The sequence below is a fragment of the Fukomys damarensis genome, unplaced genomic scaffold (assembly GCF_012274545.1).
Source record: "Fukomys damarensis isolate Sample0158 unplaced genomic scaffold, DMR_v1.0_HiC HiC_scaffold_33, whole genome shotgun sequence".
In the NCBI taxonomy this organism is placed as follows: Eukaryota; Metazoa; Chordata; class Mammalia; order Rodentia; family Bathyergidae; genus Fukomys; species Fukomys damarensis.
In genome coordinates, this window is record NW_022900945.1 from 17,405,929 (window position 1) to 17,424,513 (window position 18,585).

The window sequence follows — 18,585 nt, forward strand, 5'->3', positions numbered from 1 at the left end:
ATACTTGTATCCCGGGGATAAACCCACTTGGTAAGGGTGTATGATCTTCTTAATCACCCTCTGTATTCTGTTTACCAGTGTCTTATTGAGGATTTTTGCATCTATGTTCTTTAAGGAGATTGGCCTGTAGTTCTCTTTTTTAGTTGGGTCTTACCCTGGTTTGGGAATCAAAGTAACACTTGCTTCCAGGAATGAATTTGGAGGTATTGTTTCCCTTTCAATTTCATTGAAAAGTTCAGAGTTTTTGGCAATGGTTCTTCTCTAAATGCCTTGTAGAATTCAGCAGTGAAGCCATCAGGACCTGGCCTTTTCTTCATTGGTAAACTTTTAATGATGTTTTCAATTTTACTGATTGTAATTGGGATGTTTAGAATTTTTTTATCTTCTTCGTTCAACTTTGGTAATTCATAAGTATCAAGAAATCTGTCCATTTCTTCTGTGTTTTCCATGATACTAGAATAGAGGTTCTTGAAGTATATATTGATGATCCTCTGGTTTTCTGCTGGATCTGTTGTGACTTCACCTTTTTTATTCCCAATTGCATGGATCTAAGCCTTTTATTTCCTTTTTTTTTTGACAAATTTGGCTAATGGTTTATCAATTTTATTTATTCTTTCAAAAAGCAAATCTTTGATTCATTGCTTTTTGTATCACTCTCTTAGTTTCTATTGCATTGATTTCTACTGTGATATTTATAATTTCTTCCCTTGTATGAGCTTTGGGTTTTTCTTGCTCTTCTTTTCCTGGGAGCCTAAGATTCATCATTAGGTTGTTTATTTGAGCTTGCTCTGTTTTCCTAGTGTGGACATTCACTGCTATGAATTTTCCACATAGAACTACTTTAACTATGTTTCATAGATTCCTATATGTTGTATTGGCAGTATCATTTATTTGTAAAAATTGTCTAATTTCCTCTGTGACTCATTGATTGTTCAGGAGAGTGTTGTTCAATTTCCATGTATTTGTGGAGTTCTTATGGTTTCTTATTCTATTGATCTCCAGCTTAATTGAACTATGGTCTGATAAAATACATAGGATAACTTCTATTCCTTTGCATTTATTTAAACATATTCCATGAACTAGTATGTAGTCAGCTTTGGAGAATGACCCATGTAGAGCTGAAAAGAATGTATTTCTGATTTTTGTGGGGTGGAACACTCTAGACGTCTATTAAGTCCATTTGTTCAAAAGTTTGGTTCAGTTCTAGTATTTCCTTGTTGATGTTTTTGTCTAGATGATCTGTCTATTTGTGAAATTGGGGTATTTAGGTCCCCCACTATAACTGCATTAGTGTTTGTTTGATTTTTCATGTCCCTTAATATTTATTTTATATACTTGGGGGCATTAATATTTGGTGCATATATATCTATGATTGTCATCTCTTCCTCTTGGATTGTCCACTTTACAAGGATGTAGTGACCTTCTTTGCCTCTCTTAATCAGTTTTGCTTTGAAATTTACTTTGTCTGTGAATGCAATAGCAGCCCCCACTTTTTTCTGGGCTCCTGTCTCATGGAGAACTGTTTTCCATCCTTTCACTTTCAGTCTATGCACTTCTTTTTTAACTAGGTGTGTTTCTTGTATACAACATATTGTTGGATTTTGCTTCTTAATCCATTCAGCCAGTCTGTTTCCTTTGATTGGTGAATTGAGCCCATTGACATTGATGGCTATAACTGATATGTATTGACTTATCACTGTCATGTTATTGTCCTGTTCTTGGCTCTTTTTAATTCCCCCCCCCTTTAGTTTCTTGCCTTGCCTATTTGATTTGCTCTGTTGGGCCTCATGTTGTTGTGACCTTCATTGTCTTTTTCTAATATATTATTTAGAATTGTTTGTAGTGTCATGGTCCACTATATGTTTGGTATTCATGAAGTTCTTCAGGTGTTCTTTGTCAATGAAGTATTTTATTTCCCCATCCATTTTAAAAGACAGTTTTGCAGGATGCACCAGTCTAGGTTGAAGGTTATGTTCTTATAGGTCTTGAAATTTCTCACTCCAAGCTGTCCTTAACCTGAGGGTCTGTGCTGAAAACTCTGCTGTGATTCTCATGGGTTTTCTTTTGTATGTAATTTGTTTCTTTTCTCTAACTGCTTGCAGTATTTTGTTCTTCTGTTCGGTTTCTGGGATCTTGACTATTACGTGTCTAGGTGTAGATTTTTTTTTTTTATCATGGCTAGTTAGAGTCCTATATGCCTCACTTATCTGTATCAAATTCTTCCCTTTTGTTTGGGAAGTTTTCTGTTATTAATTCTGTTAACAGTTTTTTTTTTTATGTCATTTGTACTTTCTCCTGCTACTTCATGGATTCCTATCAGTCTTATGTTAATCTCTTTACAACATTTAGGAGTTGTTGGATTGATTCTCATGATCCCTTACTATTCTTAAGAGATCTATCTTTTCATGGTCACTGACTGCAGTCCTATTTTCTAGATCTGAAATTCTATCTTCACATTCATTCATTCTGTTGTGAATGTTTTCAATAGACTTTTTAATCTCCTGGGTATCTGTTTGAATCTGTTTCATGGATTCTATTTCTTTCCTATGTTGGGCATTCAAGGTTTCCATTTCTTTCCTATGCTGGGCATTCATGGCTTCTGTCATGGTTCTGAGCTCCTTTACTTTTTTGTCTGTTTCTGTTCTAGCATCTCTAATCATGTATTTCATTGTGCTCACCAACTCTGCAGTTATCTGGGAAATTATTTCTGTTTTGAATTTTTCTAGAGCTTGATTGATCTGTTTTGCTACTTCCTCTGCTATGAGGTCAGGGTGTCCTGGTGGTTGTTTTAATTCCTGGATTAGTACTTCAATCTTCCTGGTATAGCTGCTCTTTAGATTTTGAGTCTCTTATGACTCAGAGACACTCTCATTTTCATAATATAAAAAAGGACAACTCATTAAATCAATCACAACCCTTTAGCACAATTGATACAACAGCAACACAACACATCAAGCACAGTTTAGAAGTTGACTATTTGTGGTAGTTATTAATCTATCTCCTTTAACCATGTGAATTAAATCAAAATCTAGGACCAGCCCAAAATATATTTATAGTGAATAAAGTCTTCAGTATAGCAACTTTACCCTTCAGGATGGGGACTTAGAAGGAGTTAGGAGGAGAAGAACAGATAAGTAAAGGAATAGGAGAAGGTTTCAAATGAAGCCAGAGGACACAGGATGATCATGCAAACTCTAGGAAACTGTTTAAGACAAGAGGGAAACACAGAGTGCAAGAGTAAAGACAAGAATAGAACAATTTAACAGAAATAGGGAAGTTATAAATTGTACTCACTCTTCTTTAAAACCAATGACCATTGAGTGAAGAATAAAGAGAGAGGAAAAGAAAAAGAAAGAAAAAATTCGAATTAGGGCAGGAACAGGAACAAAAAGGGAGATATAGAATAATTTGGGGGAGCAAGAGACTGAGAGGGATAAAGAAGAAAGAAAAAAGGAAGAATTTTCAGAATGGCAAAAAATAAAATTTTAAAAATTAAAATTAAAATAAACGGAAAAGAAAAAAAATTTGGAGAGCCTCTTCCAGGGTATATTGCTGTTGTCCCAATAGACAACAGCAGCAATGTGGGCAGCAATGTGCAGAACTAAGGCAATTAGTCTCAGCTAGTCAATGGCAGCCCCTTGAGAATTCAGGCTGAATTCTGGCTACAAGACCCAACTAAGCTTCCTGATCTCCTGCACTGTTAAACTCTGCAAGAGTCTACTGCAGGTTCTAGCTGTCCTTTCCCTGAAGACAGTCCAAGTTGTACTGGAAGGTGGTGATTGCCCAACTTATCAACTACAGAGATCTGATGTGGCTTTATTTCTGTTGTTCACTTCTGTTGTATCTTCTGGAGCTGAGTAATATGGGCTCTATGACCATCTGTGTCTCTGCAGTGTGAATCCAGGTACTGGCACAGCCAGAAGTACAGAGAGCAGGGGGTGGGAGAGTGGGGATGGGCAGTGGATGGTTCTCACCAGTCTGATCCAACGGAGGCCTGGGGAGCTGGAGGTGGAGGAGGAGGAGTTACGAGCTCCCTATGTGACTCTACAGTGGGCAGTTCTCTCCATATTTTTATTTTTTGCAGCTGTCTGTAATATGAATATTCTGTAATTTATTCATTCAGTTGTTGTTTCCTGGTTTTGTCTGTTTATTTGTTTTAATGAGTAGAGTTGCTATGAACATTATAGTAGATACTCTTGGGTATTTAGGTATAGAATAATTGAATCATAAAATAGGATTATATTCAGCTTCTATGCCTATTGCTAAACAATTTATCTAATTGGTCATGCCAATTTATATTCACATGAAAAATAGGAAAGTTCCATTTATATACACCCTTGTCAATATTTGATGTTGGAGGTCTGTTTTGCTGTGGCAGATGTGATGTGGACTGATCTCTCTGTGATTTGATTTGCATCTTCCAGATGATGTTGCCAATATTTTCATAGTCCTATTTGCCTTTCTGATCTGCTCTTTGTGAAGTGCCTGTTTGAGCCTTTTGCTCATCTCTTTACTGGGTTTTCTGTCTTTTTTGTAATTAAATTTGTAGGAGCATGTAGTATATTAAGGATGCATGTCCTAGCTGAATATATATATATATAATATTGCCAATTACTTCTCTTTGTGGCTTTCACTTTCACTATCTTCATCTTTTAATGAAAATATATTTAAATTTTATTGAATTCCCAATCAATCTATTTTATGATTACTGCTTTTGAGTTCAGAAATACCATTGCTCTCTTCTTGCTTGGATTTTTCTTATGTGTGTTATCCTCTCCAATAAAAGCCTTGCCTAAGAGTGAATTCTTCTAGTCATACAATAAAAAAGCTTGCTAACTTCTACTCTCTGACTCTTGGTTCCTTCTGTGGACCTCCTTGCATCTTTTTGGGGAGGAAAGTAACATTTTCAGTACTAATTTTATCAGAAGTAAGAGTGATATTTTGCTTTCCTATGTATATTAGTTATCTGTTGCTATAGCAAAACACTTGAGGCTGGGTTTTATATATAAAGAAAAGAGCTTTATTTAACTTGGAATTGTGGAAGCTGAAAGTCTAACATCCACTAGCTCCACCAATTTGGCCTCTTGATGAGAGCTCCCTTGGCTGGGTCATGTCATAAAGGATGATCTCATAATGGCAGGAGTGTGTGTGAAAGGGAGGCAACACATGGAGACACAGGAAGCCAGAGTGAGCTAGAGGAGGGCCCATTATCTTTTTACAACAACTCACTCTGGCAGTAACTGATTGATTGGATTCTGATGAGAATGAGTTAATCCCTTCAAGTACCCACATTGACCTCCCACTCAGCTTCACTTCCTCTAAAGGTCTCACCACCTCTTAACATTACTATACTGTGAACCAAGCTTCTGACACGCAAGCCTGTAGGAATAAACTATATCCAAACCATAGCACTATCTCTCTTATTCTGCTATCCTATTTAGGAGGCTGCTGAGAATTCATGCAGAGAAGAAGGTTACTATTTTGGGGCCCGGTAAGCCCTCTTGCAGGTCACTTCTCTGAGAAGGCAGCTCTGAGTTGAGCATCCAAGGAGTTCATGAGGGGAGGCTGTTAGAATATCATTTGTAGTGGAAAGTAAGGAGGAAGAATGGCCACAGCGAGACCTAAGAAATCATGACAAAGAACTCAGGGCAACCAGTGGTCTTTCAGAGTTGTCCTAAATTGGAGAAAGGAGTTGGGTCTTCACCTCATGGATCAATTACTGGATGCTCAGGAATGGGGGAAATCATGGTCTTCAATGAGCTTTCTTCAGTTTAAGACTTCACAGAGAGGGCTAACACCATAAGCTTTCAAGCATCACACCTCTTTAGAGGCTGGGGAACATTTAGTCCTTCAGTGGTGAAAGAAGTTCTGGTTGCAGCAAAGCATTCACTGAAAACCCCAAGTAGGTTTTGTGTCTTGGATTCAACTAATCCAGCAATGGACAAATTGCTTTATTTTTAGGGTAGCAATGAACAGATAAACAAACTGAAGAAATGTATCAATCATTATGGTAGATTAAAGAGCAGGTGGGTGCTGCCTCAGACACTCTGCACAGCTTCACAGAGGGGAATCATTTGACCAGGCTCTTGGCAGCAATATAAAAGTCTGCCTTGCAAAGAAAGGTCAAGGTATTTGAAAGAAAGGGAAAGCACTGAAGGATGTACAGTTACACAAAGATCTGGTAATTTTAATAATCAGTAATCAATTCAGTGTGGTTGGAAAATAGGGAAATGAGGCTGCAGATATAGGTTAGTGTCATAATCTGTATAAATTAAATATTTCATGTTATAAAACTGGTCTTCCCATACATAAAACCATGGGCAGATTCAGGGGTGTGAGATACACAAAGGCAGTGAAAGTGCTCATCAGCTGACACTCATGTGCATGTCATTCCTTCAAGCCTTTGAATACATTAGGTGCCTGTCTAGAGCAATAGGCAAAGTTCAACACCCACTGCTTCAGTACTCTTAGGGTTAATTTTAGAATCACGCCTAATGAAAGGGCATAGGGTGATGCAAATTTTCAAACATTTTAGCACAAGAACTCATTTAGAAAAAACGCAGAAACAGAAAGCCATGGCTTATGTGCCCTGCACCCAACACCTTGCTAAAGCAGGACCCCAACCTGAGCAGACCGACAACCAGCCCCCGGATGAATCCTCTTACATGAGTAGCAGAAAACAATTTCTTTCTTTGGTTGGTGGTAAGTCATTTTCCTGATCAACATGAGGTGCTGAGCCAGAAGTTTTGGAAGCAGCCAGGTAACACGAGGCCTTGACAGGAGCCAACCCCTGCATAAGCAGATTCAGCAGAAAGCAAGAACGGACAGGTCACAAAGTGCCCCAGAAGAGTTCTCTGCAGAGGGAACCATAGGAAAAAAATCAAACAGGCTGCAACTCACCATTAACAAGGTACTGCAGCCCAAACTCTGTTAGCCACACACATTGGGTTGGGTTTCACAGGAGTAGAAGAAGGCACAGTAGAGAAATTGAAATGCCCGAACGAATGTGCAAAACTGTATAGATTTTCTAGCCAAATAGCCAACCGTAGGTGTTGAGTCGAATCTCATTTTCCAAAACCATTTGGTTAAATGACTATCACATTAGGATCCATTAGGTGTTGGTACATGGTAGTTAAAATATTTTAAAAATTATAATTAGAGACTTGAGCATGTGATAAGAATCCCAAGACAATTAACACTAGTAATCAAAATTGAGGGGACACATTAGCAAAGCTGTGGCCCTTGACCATCACCTTCAACTTATAATTTTAAAAATGCTTTTCATTGACATTTTTAGAAACTCCAATCAATTCCTAGCTCTAGACTTTCTGAAGGTTCTTATAGATCTGGACTCCTTCTCTCCTCTCTACATGCCCCAGCTTTTTGGAGAATACCTGTACTTAACATTTTTTTAAATGCAAACCTATTTAAACCTGTCTCCTAATCATTTCCATTTAACTCAGACACAGTATTGTTTATTATTCTTAGGGGTAATTTTGGAATCATCCTTAATGAAAGGGCAAGGCAGCGCAGGTTTTCGAACACAACAGCAGAACTTGTTTTAAAAATTGTATTATATGCTGTCACTATATTTATAAAGTAACGACCTTAGTTGAAAGAGAGGTTTGTGTTGGTAAAGGGTGGGGTACAGCAAGGGCCCCTCAGAAAACTCAGATCATCATTTAGAAAACACCGATCTAGAAGACACAAACCTGGACTGAAAATAACAAAAACTTATTGTAGCCATGTTTGTGTCACTGGAATTTTTAATCAGTCATTTAGCGCCTGTGAGCCTGTCTCCCCCCTGTAAACTAAGAAGCAGAAAAAACAATTGGAAAGGTTTGCTCCAACTAAATAAATCTTGATATCCTTGCACAAAAGCTTCCTGATTTGGATAAATTAAGCCTCTCTTATTAACAGATTGTGCATGTCCACTTAAAATCTGAGCTGGTCAGACAATTTCTGTTCTCTGAGTTATCACTCCTGCCATTTCGTCTCCCTCTTCATACTCTCTTAAGATTACTTGAAAGTGCAGTTAGGATCCTATTCCTGAATGTTTTCTGGGTGTCTAAAACTTTCTTCCCTTCAAGAATTTGGCAGTAGAATTATGCCAATCTGTCTTTCCTCTTAACACCCCAGCCCTCCTGAAGTCCAAGGGACACAGCCGTCCGACCTCCTCACTCTCAGTAGTCGCTCTCGGATGACAGGGAATGCACACTTTTCCCCGTAGGATTCAATCACTTCTACTTCATCAACCAATTTCCCCTTGTGGTTCAGAATTAGGAGCAGACCAACAGTTTCCTCATTCCCTTTCTCTGCCCTCTGGGAGAAGAAATTATTAGAAATTGTGGCCTCCTTTAGTCATGTGGACAGGGAAGACCAAGCCCGTCATCTCCTGGGGCTCAAAGTATCTAACTGACTGCCCCTTATCAGTTGAATGGGAATGAAAATTGACCAATTTCTAACTCCTGAATTCTCATCAGGACAAACCCATTCAAAGTATTAACATATAGAGTGGGGCTGGCGGAGCCTTTCCCTGCTGTCCCCTTCCTCACAGGATGTCCTGACTGCATAATTGTCCACAGGCCTGCCTGGTCGTGATGTCTCCTCTTCCAAGCCCTCTCTTCCTTCAATGCCGGTGAGTGGGAAGAGAAAAATCTGCAATATTTAGGGAGGGAGATACACTAAGGTACAAAGAGTGAAAATGACTCAGATTTTTCAGGGTGTCTCACTTCTCATCAACTCCTCTTATTTCCAAGTGGAATCTCCACTTAGATATCCCAAGGCCCTTCATATAGATCGTACCCCAAATCAGTGTTACATTTCTTCCAGAGTAGTCCGCTCCCAAGTGCCCATTAATTCTCTCCTGTTCTCCCAGCTTCCCAGGCTAGAAAATTTAGGGTCACTCAAGACTTTCTACTCCTCTAAGAACCTTCTACTTAGAACTCACCTTGTTAGTACTTGGTAATAAGTCATGGGAAAGTCTACCCATTTTTGAGCATCCTACTTCTTTTTTTTTTTTCTTTTATTGAGTTTATTGGTACATCCTAGGTATACAGTACAATTACATTCATTATTGGGATCTTGTACCTTTACATGACAGCTCTTGGTTCTTATTTTTTTCCCCTTGTCCCTGCCCTCCCTTCATCCCCTCTTCCCCTCCCCATTTACAAACACTTTATTTCCATTTTTTTCATTTTGTCATATTTTTTCTTTTCCCTGATTATCTTATCCCTACCCTTCCCATTTTCCCTACACCTTTAGCCCTTTTCTTCCTATTTCACATGGTCAATTATATCATTAGGATCTTATGTACTATTATGCTTTTCACACCAGAGAAACTATTCGGGATTTACACATGTGTGACTTATTTATTTCACTTAGGAGCATATCCTCAATATATATTCTACTTCTTTTTTAATGTAAAAAATATGGCAAATGAAGTGCAGGCTTGAGAAGGTGTGGGGGAATTGTGTGCGCAATGGCTGCTTATTTCACTTCTTGTGAGCTCATGAGTTCAAGGACAATCTGAGGCTTAAAGAATTTTAATTACAGAGGCTGCGTGACAACATGGTTTCTCAGAGAAACATTTTTGAGTGTTCATTTGTTAATTGGTTCTTCTTTCTATGCCAAATGCATTAAGCATTTGTCATATTTTTAAATGTAACATAATTAGGTATAAATTTAAGAGAAAAGTAGGCATTATGGAAGCTTTGACCTCAGTTTTCTTAGAAATTATTATTACTAATTATTTTCTCCAAATTTATATTCACAACATCTTGTGCAAAGCCACAAGGACCGTCTGGCTTCCGGTGTGATCGGGGGCTCAGAATGCAAGCAGCACAGGAGCTGGATCCCAGCTAAGCTTCACGGTGCTCGAGCCTATCTGTCTGAGCCCCCATCAGGCTTTTCCAATGGAATGCTGAATCATTCTAAACTTCCTACTGTGAGAGGCATACAAAATAAAGGAGATTAAAAAAAAATCAACCCCAAGCAGCAGGTAAAGATGACTGCAGCAAAAGAAACCACATACCAGGCCAGACATTTTTCTTACTGCCTGGTGTTGCTGGGCAGAGCTCTGGGAAGTACAAAGCCTGCTTTAGTTACCACTAAATCCAAATTCAAATACAGAGCCATGTACTCTATGGGAGGGCAATGCAGATTCACTGGAGTAATCCAAGGTGTCCATGGCCCGAGTTAAACGTGGACTTCTTCCTTTTGTGAGAACCATAGGAACGAAAGCAGAGGCTGTTTGAAGTTACAACAATCTAATGGAATTCTAATTGGGAGGCTCACACCAACATGAGAACTAACAAAATTACTTTTGAGGCTCAAAGGGAGGGGTCTGTCTTTAGGGCCTGTCAAAGCCAGACCCCTGGGGCTAAGTACACTGTTTTAACCCCAGAGCTGTGTCTCCACACACAGTAGACATCTTTATGCCAGATGAGATCTTGGAGAAAAATCTCCATTGATAGAAGGTTTGCTTCTTTCTTTTGATGTGATCTAAAGGGGGAATTATCCAATGGGCTTTTCTTTTGGGGAGATACTTTTTGGTCAGGCACTTTCCTAGATTATTATGATTACTTGGAGACAGCATAGGAAGCAGCAGTATTTATTTTTTCAAAATCTTAGAAATTATCTCATATCCAATGGCCTGTGGCATTTTTTTCTCAGCAATATTCCTTTGAGATAGCAAACTGTGCCATTAGAAGAGCTGAATAATTTGTTTGTACATTAAATCTGTTTTTATTAGAATGTGGACACCAGGTTAAGTAAGGCTCTGTGGGGATAACTGGAAAAAATTTATAAGCTCACAGAATAAGGCAGATTTTCAATGGAGAAGTCAGTATTTTGGTTCTTGTTTTTACTGTCTTTCTTTTCTTGATTTCCAGGTTTTTTTTAAATTCTAATTTTTATTTTGTCATCCTAATTAAAATGAGAGTAGTTGCTGTTGGTGCTCTGATCATATCCTCTTTGCCAAGCTGATACATCATCCACAAGCTGCTGTGATTGCTGCCCCTTTCTCCTGGGAATTGTCCTTGGCAGACAAGAGCCCCCTCACCAGGAGGCTGCATTCATCTCTACTCTGGGGCAGGGCACAGACCGTGGCTTGCTGTGGACGAGGGAGCTCAAAGGCTGCTCTCTTGCATTCATCTGCCAAGAGCACAGTCCCTTTCATTGGCCCATATTAGTATGTTTCATTTCCAAGATTCAGTGTAAGCATGATGTTCTGTATACACCCACCCACTCCCACAAGTCAGAGATGTTCACTTCCTCCTTGGTACTTCTCTGGTACCTTCTCCACATCAGTAATCCCATGACTACATTGTATACAATTATTAATTCACATCTTTTTCCCACTCATTAGAAAATCATGCATTCCAAAAGGGCAAGAGAGGGTCTTCTTCATAGTCAATGGTTCACTTCATTGTACTTTCCTCCATCCTACTAATCCCTTATTTTGGCAGGTTTCCTGTAAAATAACAGGTAGCTTAGTAAATTTTGGTAAAATTAGTACATCAGGGAAGCATTATGTGATTCTGATGCACTATTGACTTCATGAGCTACTTTCTTCATTAAAAAGTAAAAATATACTTTACTACGGCACTGGTATAAAGATGAACATATTAATGTTATTTATTAAAACATTTTGGCCTAAAAGTTGATTTTATCCTTCAGATTTTAAATAAAACATTTTTGTGTACATATAAGTATCATGGATTCCAACCATGCACCTAAGTGAATCTATCAAACCAACAGCTAATTGTATAAGCTGATTTAGCTTTATCATTTTAATTAAGCATAATATATTTGATTATATATTCCTGTGCCTTTATTTTTTTAACATAGTAGTTATTTTTGAATCCATAAGTGACATCATAGGAAATTTAATAGAAATGTTCATGTAAAACACTCTTCAGTCCATTCAGATAGCAATTTACAATGACTGGTCAAAGTTATCGCTAGGAAGGCACCCTACTGTTCTTTGAATAGAATAAGAGAAACATATTAAAAACCAAAAAGGAAAATTAATTTTAGCGTGTAGCATAAGGGATGATAATTTCCAACAGTACTGTGTATTATTAGTTCCTATCTATAAAATGTCATGAAAATTAGATTTCACATGGTAGAAGAGGTTTGTCTCACTGAAAAAAAGGTTTTAATAAATATTAAGCATAGACGTATTTGGGGATGATGAAGATTCGGTAATTAAGTATTGAAAATGCAGGGATCCATTTGACATCAAAGAATTAAAGACAAAAAAAAACTACTTAGCTAAATGTAACTGCCAAAAAGGCTGAACTCACTCTTTTTGTGCTCTAAAAAATGACAATTCATCTCATAGAAAATCTTTCTTCACCATTTATGAGTTGTTAGAAGTATTGCATATTAGATAAATATGATTTGAGAGACGTGGTTATTAGAAATAAGGTCGGTTCTTAGTGATTCATTTCTTTTTCGGTGTAAAAATAAAACCTCCAAACTCCCAGGGAATTGTTAAAGAGCAATGGCTATGATCATCTCAAGATTCAGAAAACTCACTGTACATAAAGCAGCCGGCTGTGCTGCTGCATCATTCCAATTCAGTTTTGTAAATCCTGTTCTTGTCAAGCAGAAAACTTACCCTTCTCCCCTCAACAAATCACAAAGATTAGTGTGACTAGCTCATGTGATACTAGAATTGGCTCAAATTAACAAACTATAACCTTAGGCGTTTTTGTTAACCTTGTGCAGTTTTGACTGTACTGTGGGACGGTGGACAGAGCTTCAGACAGTTCTCAATCAGGAAAATCTGATTATACATTTATTAGCATCTGTATGACCTTAAAGAAGTGGCTTAAACTCTCAAAGTCTCATTTTTCTCATTTCCAAAACCTCCAGGGTTGAGAGGATTAGAGATAATGTATGTAAAGCACCTAGCACAGTTCTGGCTACAAAGTAGATATCCAATATACGTCAGCTACGATAAATTTGTCTCTTAAATGTGCTGACCTTATTTTGGCATTTTAATGATTCAGGGGTGAAAACTATGAGTATTAATTATTATGTAGTATTTTGAAACAGGTCACAATGTTTAGTACTATCATAAAAGTGTTTTAAAAACTGCTCTTTCCACTTCTGTGGTTACTTTTTGACTGTCCTTTATCTTATCCTTGCTTTCAGATAATTCAGGTTACTGTCATCCTCTCCCTGCCATTTATCTGTCCTCATGGAATCTGCTTTTGTTCTTGGAAGCAAATTTGTTAGCATTATGTTTAATTAAAAAATAAATGTCCCTGGGTTCTGCATGGGAAGCTTGAGATACTCTTCCAGAGTTACATATTCTCGTTGCAGGGCCAGATTTTAGTGCATGCATTCAGTGGAAGTTATTTTAATCAATGCTGGGACATTCTGTCTCACCTAAGGGGTATTACCTATGGCACTTGAGATCGTCAGACAGACAGAAGATAGATAATAGGCAGGCCTGTGAGTGGCTGGGTGAATAGAAAGGCAAACAACTAGAAATGTAGCAAAGTAGGTTGATAGGTAAATAGGTAGGCGGATGGGCAGATAAATAGAGGGACCTGTTTTATAATGAAGTATTGTTGTTATTTAGATCTCAAATGTCCCCCAAAAGGTCAAAAGTGGGGCTTTTGGGAGGTGATGGGATGGTGGAATACTGTGCTCGTCCTTGAATCAATTGACACAGGAGGTCAAACTGAATGTGCTGTGAGGGTGTGGGGTCCCCACAAAACGCCAGGTCACTGCGGTGTCACCTGGAAGTTGTGTCTCCCTCGCTGGCTCCTCCCTGTGTTCTCTGCTTCCTGGCCAGTACGGGATGAGCAGCTGTCCACTGCCCAAACCCTCCCTCCGATGTCCTTCTGCCTTCGAGCTGGCTGACCAGGAATTGAACACATGAGCCAAAAATAAAAACCCTCTTGTACTTTAAGTTTTGGATGTGGATATTTTGTTCCAGCAAAGAGACAGTGATTAAGACAGGTATGAACTAAAATTTTCAAATTTTTGTAATGAAAGATAATTTAGTCAATCTATATCCCAAAAGAGTCAAATCTCCATTTTTCCATTTGTAAAATAAGGCAAAAAGCACTTAACCTGACCTATTTTATGACTGAGCTAAGAAACAGACAAGACATACAAGACATGAAAAACAACATGAAAGTATGTTATAATTTATCAATCCTATTATATATTTTGCACTCTTTTAAAAAAGTGGAGGATGAATATGCTGCAGTCTGATCTAGTGAAACCAAAATTTAAAATGTTTACTTTTGTTGCATTGCTCCTATTTTTGAGATCCCATTGTTATGTTTTCTTCCAACACCCTTTAAACTGACAGAGACCTGTGCACCCATCTCATTTGTGAGCTTTGATCTTGAATTATTCTGAGATTTATTATGGTGATACTCAAAGTATTTTTCAACAATGCCATGCCTGACTTCTTTACTAGTGGGTAAAAATGAAAATCTATTTTCTATTTTATGAAATCTAATAACATTCTGCTTACATGTATATATACTTCTGATTAAATTTCTTATTCCCCTTCTTTGGTTTTCATTTGTCTCTTTGTATTTTTGTTGTTGCTGCTGCTGCTATTGTTGTGAATGTATATATGTTGTTGTATATGCTAAGGTCTTAGCAAAAAAATTAATAATAAAACTTATATATCCAACATACTATTGAAATACAGAAGTTGAATTAAGCGTGAATATTCCTGTACTTGTAAAACAAGATTTGCTCCAAGTCCGGTTTGGTAGTTATCTGTCCCTGCATGGCGACGTAACCCAAAACTAGGCAGCTTTACACAATAAAGGTGGATTATCTGAGTTTTCATGGGTCAGGAATGTGTGTGCAGCTTACTGGGTGGAGCTGGCTGGGGCTGGAGAAGCTGCTTCCAAGATGACTCACGTGCCACTGGCAGGATTAAGAAAACCCACTTGGAAGCTCACCTCAATCCTGTGATTCTCACCATGCTGACATGTCCTTCAGCTGTCTGGGTGTCCTCAGGACATGACATCTGGCAAAGAGAGAGACCGAGAGGGTAGAGGCTGGTGAGAAATGCAGCAGAAGGAGTGCACAAGACCAAAGCCAGAATCTTGATGTAACTACATCTCAGAAGTGACGTCTCCACACATTTTATCTCTTTCTATTTACTCAGAGGAAATTACTGGTCCAGCCCACATGCAAAGGAGGGTAGGGATGGAACCAGGGTATAAATACAAGAATTTGGGATTACTGAAGAAACTCTTAGAGGGTGCTTACTATACTGAGATAATTCTCCAGAGTTTATAATTATTCTATTTTTCTTTATCCTTGTAGCTTGAACATATCTTGTATTTTAAGCTTTTCATGGAATCATGAACTAGATGCCTATTGTATTTAGTACACAAAGATCCTGGCTAAACTAATCCTCAAAAACCCTCAAGGAAACACACCTGTTTTGTTCTATGTAGCCCTTGTGGTAGATCTCTTGTTCAGGTGAAATAGTCTGGTACAAGTGTGCCACTCACTGAGAGAACACAGCCCCTGAACCAGAACAGCCAGTCTCCTAAGAAAGATGGTCCCTGAGCAGGACTTTTGCGTAGATTATTGTTAATCCTCACCCGAAGCTACAAGAAGGTCTCTCACCTGAACATGCTGATGAGAAGAAGGAGCTGAAGTTAAGCAACTCTTCCATCACCATACAGGTGAAGAGGACCGTGGAATCAGGACAAAACCCAAGGTCATGGGGAGTCCAAAGCCCATGCCATATCTACAGACACACCATGCTACACCACTCATCATCACGCCAGGGCCTTAACTTGTTCGTATTTAATGGGCAAACAGTATACTTTGGAACACTGAAAAAGATTGGAGGTACCACTGATTTCTAAAAACAAAGTCATTATCATATGCATGTGAGCAAAAATAATATCAATAAATGTATGTGTTATAGGGTAAATTGTGCCCCCTGCAATTCATAAATTGAAGCTCTGTATCCCAATAACTCAGAATCTAACTGTATTTGGAGATATTATCAGTATGCTCTTGGGATGGGAGCTAATCTAATCTGACATAAAAGAAAGAAATTCGGACACTCAAAGAGATGTTGAAGACCTCTACAAGCACAGTAAAGACAGAGCTTTCTGCAAGCCAGAGAGAGGGCTCAGAAGACATTTACCTGCCAAAAGTTTGATCTTGGACTTCTGACCTCCAGAATTGTGAGGCAGTAAATTTCTGTTATTTGAATGACCCAGTATGTGATATTTGGTTGTAAAATATCTAGACACAATCATACATATACATATGCATGAATAGTATATAATATATAGAAGGAAATACACAGTGTAGGTATAAATATATGTGTACGTACACATATGTCAGGAGCCCTTAAAATGATGTTAAATTTTCTACTAATTACTAAGTAGTATTTAATGTTTTCCACATGAGGCATTTGTATTAGATAAGCTATCAAGCACTGTGCTTGATTTTTTTTCATGTGACATTTTCCCAGAACTTCTGAAGCTTTCTGGTGTTAGGGTATAATAAGCAAAGAGAATTAGACTCAAGCTCACACACTGGCTTTAAGTCATGGCTCTGTCACTTATTTTCAGTAATATGACCTTGGGCTTAGGCTTTCTAAGCCTGTGCTTCCTTATTTTCAACTTCAGCTAACATTTCTTGAGTATCTACTACAGGCCAGACTGTATGATTGCCTTTGCATAAATCATTTCAATTTGTAAAATGTGGTAACAATGCCACCTAGCAGGGTTGCTGTGATGATCAAATAGGGTGATAAATATGCAAGGGCTTTGTAAAGTACACAGCTTCATACAAATACCAGGGTGTGTCATTTTTCTGTTTTCCACATCAGTGCCTCCAAATGATAAAACTGTAATTTTGACCTTAAAAACAACTGCCCGTCTAGTTTTATGCTCTAGCTCAATGATCCAGAGGTAATCTAAGAGTTACACTAATCTTCTCTAAGCTTAGTTTTAAACCTATAGCTTCCACACTAAATAAACAACTTCAAAACCTAAATAATATCCAGCATATTGTAGTGATGCATAAATTTAAGGTTTTCCATGATCTAGCTCAGCCTATCTTTTCAACTGTCTCACTGCACCAGGCTTTTTAGCAAAGTGAAATAACTCATCTTCCTATTCCAATCTAGGATTTTCTTTCCTAGTTCCTGTGCCAGAGAGTCCCTTCTCCAGTCTTGGCAGTTGATGAAAAGTGCGTAGAATTGAGCACAGGGCCTGGAATGCAGTATCTCCTCAGTAAATGGTAGTTGTTATTGGTTTTACTACTCCTGTTACCCTCATCACTGCCAGTCTTACTAATCCTACTGAAATATTTCTGCCACTATAAATTTTACAAGTTAAAGACAATTTCACCCTCCCCTACATGCTGACTGCACTATATCCTAACCTCCTTTGAGAGCTTTAGTCACTTTCTGTAATGTGGCCAGGTTACATATCCATTCATCCAACACATGTTGCTGAGCACCTACTTTGTGTGGAGCCTGCATTGGGAAGGACAGTCTGGAAAAGGCAGATCTTCTCTACAGCAGCTTTCAGTCTACTGGGGGAGATGGACACAAAACAAGCATCACCACGTCTCACCAGAATTATATGGAAGCCTCCACAATGGTCTCTCTTCTATGCTTTCACCTCATCCCTGCAGCTAGGGTGAGTCTTCTAAAATACACATAGGATCATGTCATTTCTTTTCTAACAACCTTGCCATAAATGACATTACTTAAAAATTTCATTTGCACTGACCTAAAAGACCCCCACGTCATCTGGCTGTTTGAAACTCTCTGGATCTTACCTCCTCCTGTAGCACTTCCTTGATTATTCTGCTTCAACCACAATGGTCTGCTTGCTGTCCAACACCTGGGCTTGCCCCCTCCCTGGGCACCAGCCCCTCTCTGGTTGGAATGCTCCCTTGCAGGATACCTGCTTGGCAAACTCCCTTGCCCCTGTTACATTCACTCAAATATTACCTTGCTTACCCTATTTTGGTACCCAGACAGTTTCAGCTTGCCTTACTCTATTTCTTCCTTATCTATGGCTGTCCTGGTCTAACGATTAAATGACCTATACACTGTGTTGTTAATTACTGGGCTCTCCATTCTAACTCTATGACAGCAAAGAGCATTATTATTCACTGATGTATCCAATGGACCTATGACAGTGCTTGAAGCAAAGTAGGGCCTCAAGTTTTGACTTCCTGTTTTTTTTAATTTTTATTTGTACATATTTACAGTCCACAATGATTACATTCATTATGGGGAGTTGGTACATGTACATAACACATCTTAATTATATTTTCATCCCATTTCCTTCCTCTCCCTCTATCTCTTGATCCCTTTCCATTTTGCAAAACATCAATCTCTCTAGCTTCCTAATTTTTGTACCTTTTAAGTAACTCATGCAGCCTTGTAAAGCTAGGAGGTGCCGAATAAATTTGTGTTATTGAATCATGTTTAATCTCTGCAAATTATATTTCTAATATTTCCAAAGGATTTCAATGCTGCATGATCCAGTGTTAGCTTTTCTCATTTCTAGTTATATAAACAGTTACGTTGTGTGCATATTTACA

General features: G+C 38.3%; 1 long non-coding RNA gene across 1 annotated transcript; it reads right to left on the minus strand.

Annotated features, from left to right (window-relative positions):
• Positions 1–5,562: 5,562 nt before the first annotated feature.
• Positions 5,563–17,559, minus strand: LOC117284032. The gene is made up of 3 exons (XR_004515116.1): positions 17,492–17,559; positions 14,949–15,016; positions 5,563–6,854 (listed from the first exon to the last, which is right to left on the minus strand). It is a non-coding gene; the product is annotated as an uncharacterized LOC117284032 (long non-coding RNA).
• Positions 17,560–18,585: the final 1,026 nt, after the last annotated feature.